Source organism: Triticum urartu, chromosome 1 (genome assembly GCF_003073215.2).
Source record: "Triticum urartu cultivar G1812 chromosome 1, Tu2.1, whole genome shotgun sequence".
NCBI lineage: Eukaryota > Viridiplantae > Streptophyta > Magnoliopsida > Poales > Poaceae > Triticum > Triticum urartu.
The window spans coordinates 9,120,154-9,141,891 of NC_053022.1; positions in this window are offsets into that span (position 1 = coordinate 9,120,154).

Genomic DNA, 21,738 nt, shown 5'->3' on the forward strand with positions numbered 1-21,738 from the left:
AGATGGGCTGCGCGCCTCCCCCTTCCCCTAGTCCTATTAGGACTAGGAGAGGTGGCCGGCCCCCTCCTCCTCTTTTCCCCTCCGAGGAATCCTAGTTGGACTAGGATTGGAGGGGGAATCCTACTCCCAGAGGGAGTAGGACTCTCCTGCGCCTCCCTCCTTGGCCGGCCAGCCTCCCCCCTCTACTCCTTTATATACGGAGGTAGGGGACACCTCTAGACACACAAGTTGATCCACGTGATCTATTCCTTAGCCGTGTGCGGTGCCCCCTGCCACCATATACCTCGATAATACTGTAGCGGAGCTTAGGCGAAGCCCTGCTGCTGTAGTACATCAAGATCATCACCACGCCGTCGTGCTGACGGAACTGTTCCCCGACACTTTGCTGGATCGGAGTCCGGGGATCGTCATCGAGCTGAACGTGTGCTCGAACTCGGAGGTGCCGTAGTTTCGGTGCTTGATCGGTTGGATCGTGAAGACGTAAGAATACTTCCTCTACGTCGTTTCATCGCTTCCGCAGTCAGTCTGCCTTGGGTACATAGACAACACTCTCCCCCTCGTTGCTGTGCATCACATGATCTTGTGTGTGCGTAGGAAATTTTTTGAAATTACTACGAAACCCAACAGTGGCATCCGAGCCAGGTTATTTATGTTGATGTTATATGCATGAGTAGAACACAAGTGAGTTGTGGACGATACAAGTCATACTGCCTACCAGCATGTCATACTTTGGTTCGGCGGTATTGTTGGACGAGACGACCCGGACCAACCTTACGGGTACGCTTACGCGAGACCGGTTCCCTCGACGTGCTTTGCACATAGATGGCTTGCGGGCGACTGTCTCTCCAACTTTAGTTGAACCGAGTATGGCTACGCCCGGTCCTTGCGAAGGTTAAAACGGAGTCTATTTGACAAACTATCGTTGTGGTTTTGATGCGTAGGTGAAATTGGTTCTTACTTAAGCCTGTAGCAGCCACGTAAAACTTGCAACAACAAAGTAGAGGACGTCTAACTTGTTTTTGCAGGGCATGTTGTGATGTGATATGGTCAAGGCATGATGCTGAATTTTATTGTATGAGATGATCATGTTTTGTAACCGAGTTATCGGCAACTGGCAGGAGCCATATGGTTGTCGCTTTATTGTATGCAGTGCAATCGCGATGTAATGCTTTACTTTATTACTAAACGGTAGTGATAGTCGTGGAAGCATAAGATTGGCGAGACGACAACGATGCTACGATGGAGATCAAGGTGTCGCGCCGGTGACGATGGTGATCATGACGGTGCTTCGGAGATGGAGATCACAAGCACAAGATGATGATAGCCATATCATATCACTTATATTGATTGCATGTGATGTTTATCTTTTTATGCATCTTATCTTGCTTTGATTGACGGTAGCATTATAAGATGATCTCTCACTAAATTATCAAGAAGTGTTCTCCCTGAGTATGCACCGTTGCCAAAGTTCATCGTGCCCAGACACCACGTGATGATCGGGTGTGATAAGCTCTACGTCCATCTACAACGGGTGCAAGCCAGTTTTTGCACACGCAGAATACTCAGCTTAAACTTGACGAGCCTAGCATATGCAGATATGGCCTCGGAACACGGAGACCGAAAGGTCGAGCGTGAATCATATAGTAGATATGATCAACATAAACGATGTTCACCATTGAAAACTACTCCATCTCACGTGATGATCGGTTATGGTTTAGTTGATTTGGATCACGTAATCACTTAGAAGATTAGAGGGATGTCTATCTAAGTGGGAGTTCTTAAGTAATATGATTAATTGAACTTAAATTTATCATGAACTTAGTACCTGATAGTATCTTGCTTGTTTATGTTGATTGTAGATAGATGGCTCGTGCTGTTGTTCCGTTGAATTTTAATGCGTTCCTTGAGAAAGCAAAGTTGAAAGATGATGGTAGCAATTACACGGACTGGGTCCGTAACTTGAGGATTATCCTCATTGCTGCACAGAAGAATTACGTCCTGGAAGCACCGCTGGGTGCCAGGCCTGCTGCTGGAGCAACACCAGATGTTATGAACGTCTGGTAGAGCAAAGCTGATGACTACTCGATAGTTCAGTGTGCCATGCTTTACGGCTTAGAATCGGGACTTCAACGACGTTTTGAACGTCACGGAGCAGATGAGATGTTCTAGGAGTTGAAGTTAATATTTCAAGCAAATGCCCGAATTGAGAGATATGAAGTCTCCAATAAGTTCTATAGCTGCAAGATGGAGGAGAACAGTTCTGTTAGTGAGTATATACTAAAAATGTCTGGGTATAATAATCACTTGATTCAATTGGGAGTTAATCTTCCGGATGATTGCGTCATTGACAGAATTCTCCAATCACTGCCACCAAGCTACAAAAGCTTCGTGATGAACTATAATATGCAAGGGATGAACAAAACTGTTCCCGAGCTCTTCGCAATGCTGAAAGCTGCGGAGGTAGATATCAAGAAGGAGCATCAAGTGTTGATGGTTAACAAGACCACTAGTTTCAAGAAAAAGGGCAAAGGGAAGAAGAAGGGGAACTTCAAGAAGAACGGCAAGCAAGTTGCTGCTCAAGAGAAGAAACCCAAGTCTGGACCTAAGCCTAAAACTGAGTGCTTCTACTGCAAGCAGACTGGTCACTGGAAGCGGAACTGCCCAAGTATTTGGCGGATAAGAAGGATGGCAAGGTGAACAAAGGTATATGTGATATACATGTTATTGATGTGTACCTTACTAGAGCTCGCAGTAGCACCTGCGTATTTGATACTGGTTCTGTTGCTAATATTTGCAACTCGAAACGGGGACTACGGAATAAGCGGGCACTGGCAAAGGACGAGGTGACGATGCGCGTGGGAAACGGTTCCAAAGTCGATGTGATCGCGGTTGGCACGCTACCTCTACATCTACCTTCGGGATTAATATTAGACCTAAATAATTGTTATTTGGTGCCAGCGTTGAGCATGAACATTATATCTGGATCTTGTTTAATGCGAGACGGTTATTCATTTAAATCAGAGAATAATGGTTGTTCTATTTATATGAGTAATATCTTTTATGGTCATGCACCCTTGAAGAGTGGTCTATTCTTATTGAATCTCGACAGTAGTAATACACATATTCATAATGTTGAAACCAAAAGATGCAGAGTTGATAATGAAAGTGCAACTTATTTGTGGCACTGTCGTTTAGGTCATATCGGTATAAAGCGCATGAAGAAACTCCATACTGATGGACTTTTGGAACCACTTGATTATGAATCACTTGGTACTTGCGAACCGTGCCTCATGGGCAAGATGACTAAAACACCGTTCTCCGGTACTATGGAGAGAGCAACAGATTTATTGGATATCATACATACCGATGTATGTGGTCCGATGAACATTGAGGCTCGTGGGGGATATCGTTATTTTCTCACCTTCACAGATGATTTAAGCAGATATGGATATATCTACTTAATGAAACATAATTCTGAAACATTTGAAAAGTTCAAAGAATTTCAGAGTGAAGTTGAAAATCATCGTAACAAGAAAATAAAGTTTCTACGATCTGATCGTGGAGGAGAATATTTGAGTTACGAGTTTGGTGTACATTTGAAAAACTGTGGAATAGTTTCGCAACTCACGCCACCCGGAACACCACAGCGTAATGGTGTGTCCGAACGTCGTAATCGTACTTTACTAGATATGGTGCGATCTATGATGTCTCTTACTGATTTACCGCTATCATTTTGGGGTTATGCTTTAGAGACGGCCGCATTCACGTTAAATAGGGCACCATCAAAATCCGTTGAGACGACGCCTTATGAACTATGGTTTGGAAAGAAACCAAAGTTGTCGTTTCTTAAAGTTTGGGGCTGCGATGCTTATGTGAAAAGCTTCAACCTGATAAGCTCGAACCCAAATCGGAGAAATGTGTCTTCATAGGATACCCAAAGGAGACTGTTGGGTACACCTTCTATCACAGATCCGAAGGCAAGACATTCGTTGCTAAGAATGGATCCTTTCTAGAGAAGGAGTTTCTCTCGAAAGAAGTGAGTGGGAGGAAAGTAGAACTTGATGAGGTAACTGTACCTGCTCCCTTACTGGAAAGTAGTACATCACATAAAACTGTTTCAGTGACACCTACACCAGTTAGTGAGGAAGCCAATGATAATGATCATGAAACTTCAGATCAAGATACTACTGAACCTCGTAGATCAACCAGAGTAAGATCCGCACCAGAGTGGTATGGTAATCCTGTTCTGCAAGTCATGCTACTAGATCATGATGAACCTACGAACTATGAAGAAGCAATGGTGAGCCCAGATTCCGCAAAGTGGCTTGAAGCCATGAAATCTGAGATGGGATCCATGTATGAGAACAAAGTATGGACTTTGGTTGACTTACCCGATGATCGGCAAGCAATTGAAAATAAATGGATCTTTAAGAAGAAGACTGACGCTGATGGTAATGTTACTGTCTACAAAGCTCGACTTGTCGCAAAAGGTTTTCGGCAAGTTCAAGGGATTGACTACGATGGGACCTTCTCACCCGTAGCGATGCTTAAGTCTGTCCGAATCATGTTAGCGATTGCCGCATTTTATGATTATGAAATTTGGCAGATGGATGTCAAAACTGCATTCCTGAATGGATTTCTGGAAGAAGAGTTGTATATGATGCAACCGGAAGGTTTTGTCGATCCAAAGGGAGCTAACAAAGTGTGCAAGCTCCAGCGATCCATTTATGGACTGGTGCAAGCCTCTCGGAGTTGGAATAAACGCTTTGATAGTGTGATCAAAGCATTTGGTTTTATACAGACTTTCGGAGAAGCCTGTATTTACAAGAAAGTGAGTGGGAGCTCTGTAGCATTTCTGATATTATATATGGATGACATATTGCTGATTGGAAATGATATAGAATTTCTGGATAGCATAAAGGGATACTTGAATAAAAGTTTTTCAATGAAAGACCTCGGTGAAGCTGCTTACATATTAGGCATTAAGATCTATAGAGATAGATCAAGACGTTTAATTGGACTTTCACAAAGCACATACCTTGACAAGATTTTGAAGAAATTCAAAATGGATCAAGCAAAGAAAGGATTCTTGCCTGTGTTACAAGGTGTGAAGTTGAGTAAGACTCAATGCCCGACCACTGCAGAAGATAGAGAGAATATGAAAGATGTTCCCTATGCATCAGCCATAGGCTCTATCATGTATGCGATGCTGTGTACCAGACCTGATGTGTGCCTTGCTATAAGTTTAGCAGGGAGGTACCAAAGTAATCCAGGAGTGGATCACTGGACAGCGGTCAAGAACATCCTGAAATACCTGAAAAGGACTAAGGATATGTTTCTCGTATATGGAGGTGACAAAGAGCTCACCGTAAAAGGTTACGTTGATGCAAGCTTTGACACTGATCCGGACGATTCTAAATCGCAAACCGGATACGTGTTTACATTAAACGGTGGAGCTGTAAGTTGGTGCAGTTCTAAACAAAGCGTCGTAGCGGGATCTACATGTGAAGCGGAGTACATAGCTGCTTCGGAAGCAGCGAACGAAGGAGTCTGGATGAAGGAGTTCATATCCGATCTAGGTGTCATACCTAGTGCATCGGGTCCAATGAAAATCTTTTGTGACAATACTGGTGCAATTGCCTTGGCAAAGGAATCCAGATTTCACAAAAGAACCAAACACATCAAGAGACGCTTCAATTCCATCCGGGATCTAGTCCAGGTGGGAGACATAGAGATTTGCAAGATACATACGGATCTGAATGTTGCAGACCCGTTGACTAAGCCTCTTCCACGATCAAAACATGATCAGCACCAAGGCTCCATGGGTGTTAGAATCATTACAGTGTAATCTAGATTATTGACTCTAGTGCAAGTGGCAGACTGAAGGAAATATGCCCTAGAGGCAATAATAAAGTTATTATTTATTTCCTTATAATCATGATAAATGTTTATTATTCATGCTAGAATTGTATTAACCGGAAACATAATACATGTGTGAATACATAGACAAACAAAGTGTCACTAGTATGCCTCTACTTGACTAGCTCGTTAATCAAAGATGGTTATGTTTCCTAACCATGAACAATGAGTTGTTATTTGATTAACGAGGTCACATCATTAGTTGAATGATCTGATTGACATGACCCATTCCATTAGCTTAGCACCAGATCGTTTAGTATGTTGCTATTGCTTTTCTTCATGACTTATACATGTTCCTATGACTATGAGATTATGCAACTCCCGTTTGCCGGAGGAACACTTTGGGTGCTACCAAACGTCACAACGTAACTGGGTGATTATAAAGGAGCATTACAGGTGTCTCCAAAGGTAGATGTTGGGTTGGCATATTTCGAGATTAGGATTTGTCACTCCGATTGTCGGAGAGGTATCTCTGGGCCCTCTCGGTAATACACATCACATAAGCCTTGCAAGCATTACAACTAATATGTTAGTTGTGAGATGATGTATTACGGAACGAGTAAAGAGACTTGCCGGTAACGAGATTGAACTAGGTATTGGATACCGACGATCGAATCACGGGCAAGTAACATACCGATGACAAAGGGAACAACGTATGTTGTTATGCGGTCTGACCGATAAAGATCTTCGTAGAATATGTAGGAGCCAATATGGGCATCAAGGTCCCGCTATTGGTTATTGACCAGAGACGTGTCTCGGTCATGTCTACATTGTTCTCGAACCCGTAGGGTCCGCACGCTTAAGGTTACGATGACAGTTATATCATGAGTTTATGCATTTTGATGTACCGAAGGTTGTTCGGAGTCCCGGATGTGATCACGGACATGACGAGGAGTCTCGAAATGGTCGAGACGTAAAGATTGATATATTGGAAGCCTATGTTTGGACATCGGAAGTATTCCGGGAGAAATCGGGATTTTACCGGTGTACTGGGAGGGTTACCGGAACCCCCCGGGAGCTATATGGGGCATAGTGGGCCTTAGTGGAAAAGAGAAGGGGCTGCCCTAGATGGGCTGCACGCCTGCCCCTTCCCCTAGTCCTATTAGGACTAGGAGAGGTGGCCGGCCCCCTCCTCCTCTTTTCCCCTCCGAGGAATCCTAGTTGGACTAGGATTGGAGGGGGAACCCTACTCCCAGAGGGAGTAGGACTCTCCTGCGCCTCCCTCCTTGGCCGTCCAGCCTCCCCCCTCTACTCCTTTATATACGGAGGCAGGGGACACCTCTAGACACACAAGTTGATCCACGTGATCTATTCCTTAGCCGTGTGCGGTGCCCGCTGCCACCATATACCTCGATAATACTGTAGCGGAGTTTAGGCGAAGCCCTGCTGCTGTAGTACATCAAGATCGTCCCCACGCCGTCGTGCTGACGGAACTCTTCCCCGACACTTTGCTGGATCGGAGTCCGGGGATCGTCATCGAGCTGAACGTGTGCTCAAACTCGGAGGTGCCGTAGTTTCGGTGCTTGATCGGTTGGATCGTGAAGACGTACGACTACTTCCTCTACGTCGTGTCATCGCTTCCGCAGTCGGTCTGCGTTGGGTACGTAGACAACACTCTCCCCCTCGTTGCTGTGCATCACAAGCTCTTGGGCTCCATTGTATCCGGTAGAGGAATTGAAGCAAATCCAGCCAAGATCCGAGCTTTGTCACAATTGGATATCCCAAAGGACCTCAAACAAATACAAAAATTAACCAGATGCATGGCGGCTCTAAGCCGCTTTATCTCCCGCTTGGGAGAAAAGGCACTACCCCTTTATCGCCTCCTTCGGCGCACCGAACACTTCGAGTGGACGGATGCCTCCACGGCCGGACTCGACGAAATAAAAGCCATATTGGCAGCAAACCCAGTCCTGGCCGCGCCAAACATTGGCGAACCAATGCTATTGTACATTGCAGCAACCCACCAGGTTGTAAGCGCAGTGCTCGTCGTCTAACGAGAAACGAACGGACACAAATTCCCCCTTCAAAAGCCGGTCTATTATGTGTCCACTGTCCTCACTCCGTGCAAATCACGTTACCCGCATTATCAGAAGATTGCGTACGCGGTATTCATGGCATCCCGAAAGCTGCGACACTACTTTCAAGAGTGTTCAATAACAGTAGCCTCGGAAGTACCACTTAACGATATTATAAACAACCGCGACACAACGGGCCAGATTGCAAAATGGGCCATTGAGCTCCTCCCATTCGACATAACTTATAAGCCACGGCGAGCTATCAAGTCGCAAGTTTTGGCCGACTTTGTCGCATAATGGACTGAGGCCGAACTCCCTAAAGAGTACGGCACATATTCAAACTGGATCATGCATTACGACGGCTCCAAAATGTTGGCCGGTCTAGGGGCTCGCGTCGTTTTGACGTCCCCCACAGGAGACACAGTTCAATATGTACTCCAGATTATGTACATAGACTCCATCAACGCAGCCGAATACGAGGCCCTTTTACACGGTCTCCGGATGGCAGTATCCATGGGCATTGAACGCCTAGAGGTGCGCGGGGATTCGAACCTCGCGATATCCCAAATAACTGGAGACTTCAATGCCAAGGATCCAAAAATGGCAGCTTACCGCAACGCCGTCTTAAAAATATCAGCTCGGTTCGAAGGGCTTGAATTTCACCATATAGCCCGGGAAAACAATCAGGCGGCAGATGTCCTGGCACGCATCGGCGCAAAACGCGATGTAGTCCCCCCCCAACATCTTCTTGGAAAGGCTGTTCAAGCCATTCGTAGTATGGGAAGGGGAACCTGGCAATAACAGCCCGGACCCAACCGCACTGCCCGACACCGAACAATCTAACATAATTGGAGGCTCTGCCAATGAAATTATGCCTTCAGCCCACGTAATAATGGCCGTCATCGCCCCGTGGACAGAACCATTCCTAGCCTACCTTACTAGGCAGGAACTCCCAGAGGACCAAAACGAGGCACGCTGCATAGCGCGGCGATCTAAAGCCTATAAAGTCCATGAGGGAGAGCTTTATAAGAAAAGCACTACCGGAGTCCTTCAAAGGTGCATCTCCGAAGAGGAAGGGCGAAACTTGCTGGCTGAAATTCATGCCAGACTCGATGGTCATCACGCTGCAGCTCGGTCCCTCGTAAGCAAGGCTTTCCGTACAGGCTTTTATTGGCCGACGGCCCGGGCAGACGCTCAGGACTTAGTCCAGCGATGCGTCGGTTGCCAGCTTTTTGCAAACCAAAGCCATATGCCACCCACCGCCCTCCAAACTATCCCCATCACTTGGCCCTTCACGGTCTGGGGGCTTGACATGGTTTGACCCCTTAAAGGCGGAACCAACAAGAAAAAATACTTACTGGTCATGGTGGATAAGTTCACCAAATGGATAGAAGCCAAGCCTGTTAAGATGGCCGAATTCGGACCGGTGATAGACTTTATATCCGGGGTCGTACACCGTTATGGCATCCCCCACAACATCATCACTGATAACAGCACGAACTTTATGGCCGATGAGGTAATAATCTGGTGCAAAAACATGGGCATCAAGCTCGATTATGCTTCCGTCTATCACCCACAAACTAACGGCCAGGTCGAACGTGCAAATGGTCTTATCATGAGCGGCATCAAACCCAGATTAGTGCGGTCCCTTAAAGAATCTAATACGCACTGGGTAGAGGAGCTCGACTCCGTACTCTGGGGGCTGCGGACCACGCCGAATCGCACCACCGGATACACACCATTTTTCATGGTGTACGGCGCAGAGGGAGTTTTTCCCTGCGACATAATTCATGACTCACCTTATGTGCGCATGTACGAAGAAAGAGAAGCCGAGCTCGATCGGGAGGACAGTTTGGACGCCTTAGAGGAGGAGCGTGATGTGGCAAAAGCCCGTTCCGCATTCTATCAACAGCAGGCTCGAAGATATCAAAGCAGAGAAGTACGGGCCAAAAATTACAACATTGGCGAATTAGTTCTACGTCTGTCGGACAAGAAAAAGGACAAACTCAAGCCCAAGTGGGAAGGTCCCTTCATAATTGACCAAGTCCTGACTAGTGGAGCGTACCGCCTGCGAGACGCATCGGATAACCGACTCGAGCCGAACCCATGGAACGCAGCCCGTCTCCGAAGATTCTATGCCTAGCGCCGGACTATGTGTTCGTCTCCTTCCTCTGTCCATTTTTTATATTGCCTGTCTTACATTTCTATCCTTCTCCCCTTCCTTTATCTTATAGCCTTTAAAGGCTCAATAAGTAACGCGCTATCCACGCTCATTAAACCTGGGAGCTTCCTTCAACAGAACCTTACTTATATGGGCTTCATGCCCAACACATGTGTCACACTTCCGCATGTACCTTTATTCACCATTATATGCATCGATATGACTTAAGTTTTGGCCAAGCTGGGTTACCTGGCTCCTGTGCTTACCCCTATGTTCCCGATCTTTCGGCTAGGTGGTAAAGGGAGCACCTCTGCGATTGTTACTGCCAGGTCAGCCGGATGTGTACCTCAGACTGGGTGAAGCCGAAAGCTAGCGTTCTTAGGGAATATCCGGTCGGTGAACTAAAGATGATCTTTCCACTTACTTATTTATGCGCCCCCAGATGATTTTTCCTGCGTCTCTTTTCGCAGCATGGACATGCACTTTAGGGCATGCCTCCCAGGGAAAGGAACCCCTAACGGAACTATTCTCACTGGAAGATGTTTCTTACTAACCATGTAATATGACATAACTAGTTGGGCACTTGTCTGTTCAAGCATTAATGACCCCTACGCCTGGTCTCCATGCATACCCCGGTTATTACATAACCGCATGGGTATTCGGACACACTCCGGACCGTCAGGTCCTGAGGCTGAAGCGAAAAGGTTGGCCATGACAAACGATCTACAATCCGGCTAGAAGACATTACACATGTCAATTAAAATTACATAGTCATTCTGACTCATTGTATTCCTCTTTGTCGGTGTCAAAACCGGCGGATCTCAGGTAGGGGGTCCCGAACTGTGCGTCTAGGCCGGATGGTAACATGAGACAAGGGACACGATGTTTTTACCCAGGTTCGGGCCCTCTCGATGGAGGTAAAAGCCTACTCCTGCTTGATTAATATTGATGATATGGGTAGTACAAGAGTAGATCTACCACGAGATCAAGGAGGATAAACCCTAGAAGCTAGCCTACGGTATGATTGTTGTATGATGGAGTTGTCCTACGGACTAGAACCCTCTGGTTTATATAGACACCGGATAGGGTTAGGGTTACATAGAGTCAGTTACAATGGTAGGAGATCTTGAATATCCGCATCGCCAAGCTTGCCTTCCACGCCAAGGAAAGTCCCATCCGGACACGGGACGAAGTCTTCAATCTTGTATCTTCATAGTCTTGGAGTCCGGCTGAAGGTATAGTCCGGCTATCCGAACACCCCCTAATCTAGGACTCCCTCAGTAGCCCCCGAACCAGGCTTCAATGACGACGAGTCCGGCACACAGATTGTCTTCGGCATTGCAAGGCGGGTTCTTCTCCAGATTCTGTGTACCTGTTGGAATAATGTCCGATTTTTATAACGTAGCGCTCCTTGGCCTCCATGCCCAATAATAACTGCCTTCCACGTGTCAAACGAATGTGAAAAGTCGGGGTGTTTTTTACATCCACACCCCTAGCCGCATAAATGAGCCGCCTATTTAAGGGGATGGGGATTTAGATCCAGACAACACCTTCTCCTCTCCACGAGTAATCATCAGAGCGCCTCCAGCCAAGGTCCATGGCTAGCTATCACAGCTCCTCCTCTCGCCCTTCCAGTCCTAAACCTGGAGACTGGGAGAAGTGTTCCATCCCGCACAGCGAGTTAGTGTCGCTTCAGGCCAAGGGATTTCTTCCTCAGGCCTATATGGTCCCGGTCCGAGCCGGACTCGCCACCTACAATGGCGGGAAACAAGCGGAGAGCACCCCCAATCCCTCTAAAGGAGAGCGGGTGTGCCTCATCCCTTATTTAATAAGGGGACTGGGATTTCCAATTCATCCATTTCTCCGTGGGCTTCTGGAGTTCTACGGCCTCCAGCTGCACAATCTCACGCCTGCCTCTATATTGCATATCGCGGGCTTCGTCGCCCTTTGCGAGCTATTTTTGGGTGTTGAGGCTCATTTCGCGCTGTGGAAGAGGATATTCTGCCTGGTGCCCCGTTCTCAAGAGGGGTCCATATACCAAGTGGGCGGAGCCGAGGTATGGCGCATCGCCGGGACCGGATATCTATCCAGAACCCCAAAGAAGGCGTCCGAGGACTGGCCTTCGAAATGGTTTTATATAGATGATGTCCCGCTACCGGATCCTATCCGGGTCGGTCTCCCCGAATTCAACAACACTCCCTTGAAGAAACACTGAAGCTAGCATCCCCGGAGCTCCCAGAGAGAAGGTGACAGGGACGTCCTTTACCTGATGGGCCGGATAAGACTGTTGGCTCATTCCGGACTAACCATGATTTGAGTCATGGCCGCATGCATTATGCGGGGGGTGCAGCCGCTTCAATATAGAGGCCACCCCATGTGGGATTTTAATGGGGAGGATGACGCCACCCGTTACGGTCGTAAAGGGCCGGCCTCAGCTGCCGCTCTAGTAAGGATCTTATCCTCTTTGTACAAGGGAGAAGAGGAGGAATTCCTCCGCGTCAACCCGCAGGGAGGATTTACTATGTACAATCCTCCAAGTTGGGTAAGTGGAAAATCGTGCTTGCCCGTCCGTTTTATATTCCCTTGATTAAATATGTAGTCTAACGACTCCAGCGCAGGAACTGCGTCAGGAGGTAAAGGATATACACAGCCGTCCTCCACAACCCGAGGACCCAGAACGGTCCCTCAATCCAGACTCCGAAGAGGATCCGGATATATCGGTGGAGCTTATTGACGGGGTGTTCCATCAGCTAAGCAAGGACAATACCTTGGTGGCCATTACGGCTGATTACCCAGGGTTAATCCCGGCCTCCCAGGTGACAGAGACCGAAACCTCATTCCTTTGAGAAGGATTCCATTCTCACGTATTTCAGTTTTTCTGATGACAACCATGTTTGACAGGGGAGATTCCCGAGGCGGGAGGCCGAACCTGCGGTGGCTAGCCAACGAGGGGCCGCAGGGCCCCGTGGGGTAAAAAGGAATGTGGTCCGGACTGAGATGTCAGTGCAAAGGTATAGCGCACCCTCCTTTTCCCTGGTGTTGTTCCTTCAGGGCATATTAACGTTCGTGCTATCTTCAGGACGAAGAGACCTCGCCGGACTACATCCGGAGAGGTTGCCAACCGTGCCTCCACCAGCCAAGCTCCAACGCCTGGCCCAGAAGCGGAGGCGAGCACGGGGCGCGCACCGGACGCTCCTCCGACAGAGGAAGCAGACAGGCTGTCTGCCACCAATTCTGAGGTGGAGAGTGCCATGAACCACAGGCGTCGCCGGACAGTTCTTCGCGACGCTTGTTTCTCCCAAGAGGCTTTAGATGCCTTTAATTCGGAAGATGTGTACCTCCGTGCCGCTCAAAATGGTTTAGCCAGAGCCACGGAGCAGTATGTAGAAGACATACGGGTGAGAAAATTTTGGTCAAATATATATATACCAGTAGCCCCTGACACTTGAAACAGTTAGAGTAACTGATTTAAGGATCATTTCTTATGCAGGTTCTTACCGAGAAGAATACCGTACTGTCCCAGGAGCTGAAAGAGTGCAAGGCCCAACTAGAGGCCGCACTAGCCGCGGCAGGGGAGCCCAAAGAGACCCCCTCTGGTAAGATATACTTCGAAAGATTAGTATTTTGCGGCGTGGGTGCGAATTTGACAAATTGTATTGCAGATGGTGCCGGACTCGATCCGGAGAGGCAACAACTCTTACGCCGGCTAAAGGCCGGTGAGAGCGTGCTGACAAAGGTGAGGCAAGAGAAGAATAATCTTCAGGATGCCAACACCAAGCTGGACGTTGAACTTAAAGATGTTCGTGGCCAGCTGTCGGACTCCATTAAGGAGAATCAGCGGCTTCGACGTGGCATATTTAGTAAGTGCTTAAGCGAATCTTTAGAAAAGAGTTCGGCGAGGAAGTCGACAAACAGAGTAATGTATGTAGGTATGCTAACAGGTCGTCCTGCAGAGGAGATGCCAGGTCTACGGGTGACCTTCTTCCCAAGCTTTCGCAACTGCACGAGCGAGTTCGGCAGGCGATGCGAGGTGTTGCCCAAGCCCTATGGCCTTGCCACTCCATGCCCGAGGGCCTTGGAGAGCTTGCGCAGAAGCTTGAGGGAGCTCGGCGGCGCTTCCGGTTGTGGAAGATATCGGCCTGCCGGCAAGGCGCTAGGGAGGCCTGGGCCATGGTGAAGACCCAGTTTACGAGGTTTGACCCAAACCACATGGCCGAGGTCGGACCGGTGGGGCCTGATGGGAAGGAGATCCCTGTAAGCTTAGTATACAGCCAAGTAGAATTGGCCGCAAAGTATTCCCAGCAGGACCGTAAATTAGACATCCTGTTAGATGGAATTGAGGAGGAATACAATCAGTCATAATGACTATGTAATTTAAATTGACATGTGTAATGCCTTCTAGCCGGATTGTAGATCGTTTGTCGTTGCCGACCTTTTCGCTTCAACCTCGGGACCTGACGGTCCAGAGTGTCTACAAATACCATGGCCGTTATATAGGAACCGGGGTATGCATGGAGACCAGGCGTAGGGGTCATTAGTGCTTTATCAGACAAGTGCCCAACTAGTTATGTTATATTACATGGTTAGTAAGAAACATCTTCCAGAGAGAATAGTTCTGTTAGGGGTTCCTTTCGCTGGGAGGCATGCCCTAAAATGCATGTCCGGACTGCGTGAAAAGACGCCGAAAAGCATCTGGGGGCGTATAAAATAAGTAAAAAGATCATCTTTTATTTCACCGACCGAATATTCGCTTAAGAACGCTAGCTTTCGGCTTCACCCAGTCTGAGATACACATCCGGCTGACCCGGCAGTAACAATCGCAGAGGTGCTCCCTTTACCGCCTAGCCGAACAATCGGGAACGTAGGGGTAAGCACAGGAGCCAGGCAACCCAGCTTGGCCAAAACTTAAGTCATATCGATGCATATAATGGTGAAGAAAAAGGTACATGCGGAAGTTTGACACATGTGTTGGGCGTGAAGCCCGTATAAATAAGCTTCTGTTAAAGAAGCCCCCAGGTTTAATGAGCGCGAGTAGCGCGTCACTTGATGAGCCTTTAAGGGCTATGAAAGAAAAGAGGGGAAGGAGAGAAATGTAAGACAGAAAATGTAAAAAATGGACAGAGGAAGGAGACGAACACAGAGTCCGGCGCTAGGCATAGAATCTTCGGAGACGGGCTGCGTTCCATGGGTTCGGCTCGAGTCGGTTATCCGATGCATCTCGCAGGCGGTACGCTCCACCAGTCAGGACTTGGTCAATTATGAAGGGACCTTCCCACTTGGGCTTGAGTTTGTCCTTTTTCTTGTCCGGCAAGCGTAGAACTAGTTCGCCAACATTGTAATTTTTGGCCCGTACTTCTCTGCTTTGATATCTTCGAGCCTGCTGTTGATAGAATGCGGAACGGGCTTTTGCCACATCACGCTCCTCCTCCAAAGCGTCCAAACTATCCTGTCGATCGAGCTCGGCTTCTCTTTCTTCGTACATGCGCACTCGAGGTGAGTCATGAATTATGTCGCAGGGCAGAACTGCCTCTACGCCGTACACCATAAAGAATGGTGTGTATTCGATGGTGCGATTCGGCGTGGTACGCAGCCCCCAGTGTACGGAGTCGAGCTCCTCTAACCAGTGCGTATTAGATTCCTTAAGGTACCGCAATAATCTGGGTTTGATGCCGCTCATAATAAGACTATTTGCACGCTCGACCTGACCGTTAGTTGTGGGTGATAGACGGAAGCACAATCAAGCTTGATGCCCATGTTTTTACACCAGAGTTTTACCTCATCGGCCGTAAAGTTCGTGCCGTTATCAGTGATGATGCTGTGGGGGACGCCGTAACGGTGTACAACCACGGATATGAAGTCTATCACCGGTCCGGATTCGGCCGTCTTAACAGGCTTGGCTTCTATCCATTTGGTGAACTTGTCCACCATGACCAGTAGGTATTTTTTCTTGTGGGTCCCACCTTTAAGGGGTCCGACCATGTCAAGCCCCCAGATCGCAAAAGGCCAGGTAATGGGGATACTTTGGAGTGCGGTGGGTGGCATATGGCTTTGGTTGGCAAAAAGTTGGCAACCAACGCATCGTTGGACTAAGTCCTGAGCGTCTGCCCGGGCCGTCGGCCAATAAAAGCCTGTACGGAAAGCCTTGCTAACAAGGGACTGAGCAGCGGTGTGATGACCACCGAGTCCGGCATGAATTTCGGCCAGAAGGTTCCGTCGTTCCTCTTCGGAGATGCACCTTTGAAGGACTCCGGTAGTGCTTTTCTGGTAAAGCTCTCCCTCATGGACTTTATAGGCTTTAGATCGCTGCACTATGCAGCGTGCCTCATTTTGGTCCTCTGGGAGTTCCTGCCTAGCAAGGTAGGCTAGGAACGGTTCTGTCCACGGGGCGATGACCGCCATTATTACGTGGGCTGAAGGTGTAATTTCGGTGCCAGAGCCTCCAATTATGTCAGATTGTTCGGCGTCGACTGGTGCGGTTGGGTCCGGGCTGTTATCTGCGGGTTCCCCCTCCCATGCTATGGATGGCTTGAACAGTCTTTCCAAGAAGATGTTGGGGGGGGCCGCATCACGTTTTGCACCGATGCGTGCCAGGACATCCGCCGCCTGATTATTTTCCCGGGCTACGTGGTGAAATTCGAGCCCTTCAAACCGAGCTGACATTTTTAGGACGGCATTGCAGTAAGCTGCAATTTTTGGATCCTTGGCGTCGACGTCGCCATTTATTTGGGATATCGCGAGGTTCAAATCCCCGCGTACCTCTAGGCATTGAATGCCCATGGATAATGCCATCCGGAGACCATGTAGAAGGGCCTCATATTCGGCTGCATTGTTGGAGTCCGTGTACACAATTTGGAGTACATATTGGACTATGTCTCCTATGGGGGACGTCAAAACGACCCCAGCCCCCAGTCCGGCCAACATTTTGGAGCCGTCGAAATGCATGATCCAGTTTGAGTATGTGTCGTACTCTTTAGGGTGTTCGGCCTCCGTCCATTTTGCGACGAAGTCGGCCAAAACTTGCGATTTGATAGCTCGCCGTGGCTTATAGGTTATATCGAACGGGAGGAGCTCAATGGCCCATTTTGCGATCGGGCCCATTGCATCACGGTTGTTGATAATATCGTTGAGTGGTACTTCCGAAGCTAGTGTTGGAGCTTCCGGGATGCCATGAATACCGCGTATGCAGTCTTTTGATAATGCGGGTACCGTGATTTGCATGGAGTGAGGACAGTGGACACGTAGTAGACCGGCCTTTGAAGGGGGAATTTGTGTCCGTCCGTTTCCCGCTCGACGACGAGCACTGCGCTGACAACTTGATGGGTTGCTGCAATGTACAATAACATTGGTTCACCGGTGTTTGGCGCGGCCAGGACTGGGTTGTTGCCAATATGGCTTTTATTTCATCGAGTCCGGCCGTGGCGGCATCCGTCCACTCGAAGTGTTCGGTGCACCGAAGGAGGCGATAAAGAGGCAGTGCCTTTTCTCCCAAACGGGAGATGAAGCGGCTTAGAGCCGCCACGCATCCGGTTAATTTTTGTATTTGTTTGAGGTCCTTTAGGACATCCAATTGTGACAAAGCTTGGATCTTGGCTGGATTTGCTTCAATTCCTCTACCGGATACAATGAAGCCCAAGAGCTTTCTGGCTGGAACGCCGAAAACGCATTTCTCCGGGTTGAGCTTGATGTCGTATTTTCGGAGGTTATCGAATGTAAGCCTCAAGTCGTCTACTAGAGATTCGACATGTCTTGATTTGACAACCACGTCATCCACATATGCCTCCACTGTTTTGCCGATCTGGTTTGCCAGACATGTTTGGATCATGCGCTGATATGTTGCGCCGGCGTTTTTCAGCCCGAAGGGCATTGTGTTGAAGCAGAATGGGCCGTATGGTGTGATGAATGTTGTTGCGGCTTGGTCTATTTCTGCCATCTTTATTTGATGGTAACCGGAGTATGCGTCGAGGAAACACAACGAATCGTGTCCTGCAGTGGCATCGATAATTTGATCAATACGGGGGAGGGGGATGGGATCCTTTGGGCAAGCCTTGTTAAGGTCTTTAAAATCGACACACAGGCGCCAGGATTTGTCCTTCTTTGGTACCATCACCAGGTTTGCTAGCCAGTCTGGATGTTTTATGTCTCTAATGAATCCGGCCTCCAATAACTTGGCTAGCTCCTCTCCCATAGCCTGTCTCTTCGGTTCGGAAAAACGCCGAAGGGCTTGTTTGACAGGTTTGAATCCTTTCAGGATATTTAAGCTGTGTTCGGCCAGCCTGCGTGGGATTCCTGGCATGTTTGAAGGGTGCCAGGCAAAAATGTCCCAGTTCTCTCGTAGGAACTCTCGCAGTGTGGTGTCTACATCAGGGTTCAGTCATGCCCCGATGGAAGCTGTTTTATTGGGGTCCGTTGGATGAACCTGGAATTTGACTATTTCGTCCGCTGTCTTAAAGGATGTGGACTTGGATCTCTTATCGAGTATCACATCATCCCTATTAACTGTGGAGCGCAGCGCAGTCAGTTCCTCAACTGCTAAGGATTCGGGTAGTGCCTCAAGGGCCAATGCGGCCGTCTTGTTTTCGGCGCGGATTGCTATGTCGGGATCACTAGCGAGAGTGATAATTCCGTTCGGCCCAGGCATCTTGAGCTTCATGTGCCCGTAATGGGGTATTGCTTGGAAGATTGTAAATGCCTCCCGCCCTAGTATAGCGTGGTATCCGCTATTGAACGGGGCCACCTGGAATGTGACCTCTTCGGACCTATAATTATCCGGCGTGCCGAACACCACATCCAGTGTGATTTTTCCTGTACAGTGCGCTTCCCGACTAGGGATTATTCCTCTAAAGGTTGTGCTGCTTTGCTCGATGCGGTTCCAGCCTATTTCCATTTTTTGGAGGGTTTCCTCATAAATGAGGTTCAATCCGCTGCCTCCATCCATGAGTACCTTGGTGAGGCGAAAGCCGTCCACTATTGGACTGAGGACTAGTGCGGCTGGTGCTCGGGCTGTTCGGAATTTAGGTTCATCACTTGCACTGAAGGTAATAGCTGTGTCGCTCCATGGGTTTATCGTTGCTACTTGATAGACTTCGGCAAGGCTTCGGAGTGTTCTTTTTCGCATATTGTTTGATGCAAAAGTCTCGAAGACTGTGAGAACGGTACTGGTGTCCTCGGGGTGGCTTTCTGCGGCCTCCGAAATTAAGAGATCCTCGCCAATTTTGGCCACCAGCCGGAGTATCCAACATGCTCTAAGGCTATGAGTTGGTGTGGCGTCCTCTGTACTGTGGATTTTACAGGGTCCATCAAGCCACCTTTCCCGTATGGTTCCATGCCCTGTAGAGGGTTTTGGCTTTTTGGTATTTAACCCGGGTGTCTTACGATGATGCACCCTCTTAGTTCGGACGGGATTGCTATTCAAGGCCGGATTATCCCAATATTTTATTTCGGTTTTCCGGGTGCTTTCCATCGCACAGTACTTTTGTACTATGGACGCCAAGTCAACGAAGCGTGTAATATCATGACGACTTATGGCGTTAAGGATTCCCTCGTACGCGCAATTACTACAGAAGATTGAAATTGCGTCTCCCTCGCGGCAATCCTTTATCATGTTCATAACCAGGAGGAATCTGGCCCAGTAATGATGTACTGTTTCCTCGGGCTTTTGCCTGATTTGGGAAAGATCGCTTATGTTCGGGCGGGCGGGTGGCGTTGAATCTAAAACCTCACCCAATCTAAGATTTGGAGGCCGAAGAGCTTCCGAACTCTGAAGTTCGGACTCTTGGATGTTGTCCAATGATTCTAGCCAGCTGCCTGATTCTAAGCTCAGGTCTTGAGTTACATCCTCCCCTCCGCGGCTATCCGGCTTGGAGGGGTCGGGAATTCGGACGTAGCTAGTCTTTAAAATAGATGAAGGGTCGCTGAACTGCACCTCTACCATGGCAACATGGTGGGTGACTTGGGGAGAGTTAATTTCTCTTAGATCGGGTTTAAGCCCAACCTGGTCATAATCCGTAGCGACCCCTAGGGCGGCGATGCGATCCAAGAGCTCGTTTACAGAAGAGAGCTCCGTCGGATCTAGCTGCTCAACAAGCTCCGAGCTGACGTGAAGGTTGCTTTCGATGACCTGAGAGGTCACCGTCGGCGCAACGGCCGAACAGGCGGTCATGTGAAAACCACCTAGCCGGAGGGTTTGGCCGACAGCCAAGGCTCCCTTAGTAACGGAGCCGTCTTTAAATACGGGAAGAGGCATCCTCCCTGATTGCGACGACACAGTGGAACTATCAATGAAAGCACCAATGTCGGTGTCAAAACCGGCGGATCTCGGGTAGGGGGTCCCGAACTGTGCGTCTAGGCCGGATGGTAACAGGAGACAAGGGACACGTTGTTTTTACCCAGGTTCGGGCCCTCTCCATGGAGGTAAAACCCTACTCCTGCTTGATTAATATTGATGATATAGGTAGTACAAGAGTAGATCTACCACGAGATCAAGGAGGCTAAACCCTAGAAGCTAGCCTATGGTACGATTGTTGTGTGATGGAGTTGTCCTACGGAGTAGAACCGTCCGGTTTGTATAGACACCGGATAGGGTTAGGGTTACACAGAGTCGGTTACAATGGTAGGAGATCTTGAATATCCGGATCGCCAAGCTTGCCTTCCACGCCAAGGAAAGTCCCATCCGAACACGGGACGAAGTCTTCAATCTTGTATCTTCATAGTCCTGGAGTCCGGCTGAAGGTATAGTCCGGCTATCCGAACACCCCCTAATCCAGGACTCCCTCACTCTTCAATACCATCTAATAGGCTGTCTAGTTTACAGGCCTGCTGGGAATACTTTGCGGCCAATTCTGCTTGGCCGTATACTAAGCTTACAGGGATCTCCTTCCCATCGGGCCCCACAGGTCCGACCTCGGCCATGTGGTTTGGGTCAGCCTTCGTGTACCGCGTCTTAACCATGGCCCAGGCCTCCCTAGCGCCTTGACGGCAGGCCGATATGTTCCACAATCGGAAGTGCCGCCGCGCTCCTTTCAGCTTCTCTGCAAGCTCTCCAAGGCCTTCGGGCATGGAGATGGATGGCCACAAGGCCTGGGCGACACCTTGCATCACCCGTCGAACTCGCTTGTGCAGTTGCGAGAGCTCGGGACGAAGGTCACCCGTAGAACCGGGCATCTCCTCTGCAGGACGACCTATTAGCATACCTACAGACATTACTCTGTTAGTCGACTTCCTCGCCGAACTCCTTTTTCAAAGTTCGTTTAAGCACTTACTAAATATGCCGCGTCGAAGCCGCTGATTCTCCTTAGCGGAGTCAGACAGTTGGGCACGAACATCTTTCAGTTCAACGCCCAGCTTGGTGTTGGCATCCTGGAGATCATTCTTCTCCCGCCTCACCTTTGTCAGCACGCTCTCACCAGCCTTTAGCTGGCGTAGGAGTTGTTGCTTTTCCGGATCTAATCCGGCGCCATCTGCAATTTCATTTGTCAGATTTGCACACACGCCACACTTCACACAATACTTATCTTTTTGAAGAATATACTACCAGAGGGGGTCTCCTTGGGCTCCCCTGTCACGGCTAGTGCGGCCTCAAGTTGGGTTTTGCACTCTTCCAGCTCCTGGGACAGTTGGGTATTCTTCTCTAAAAGAACTTGCATA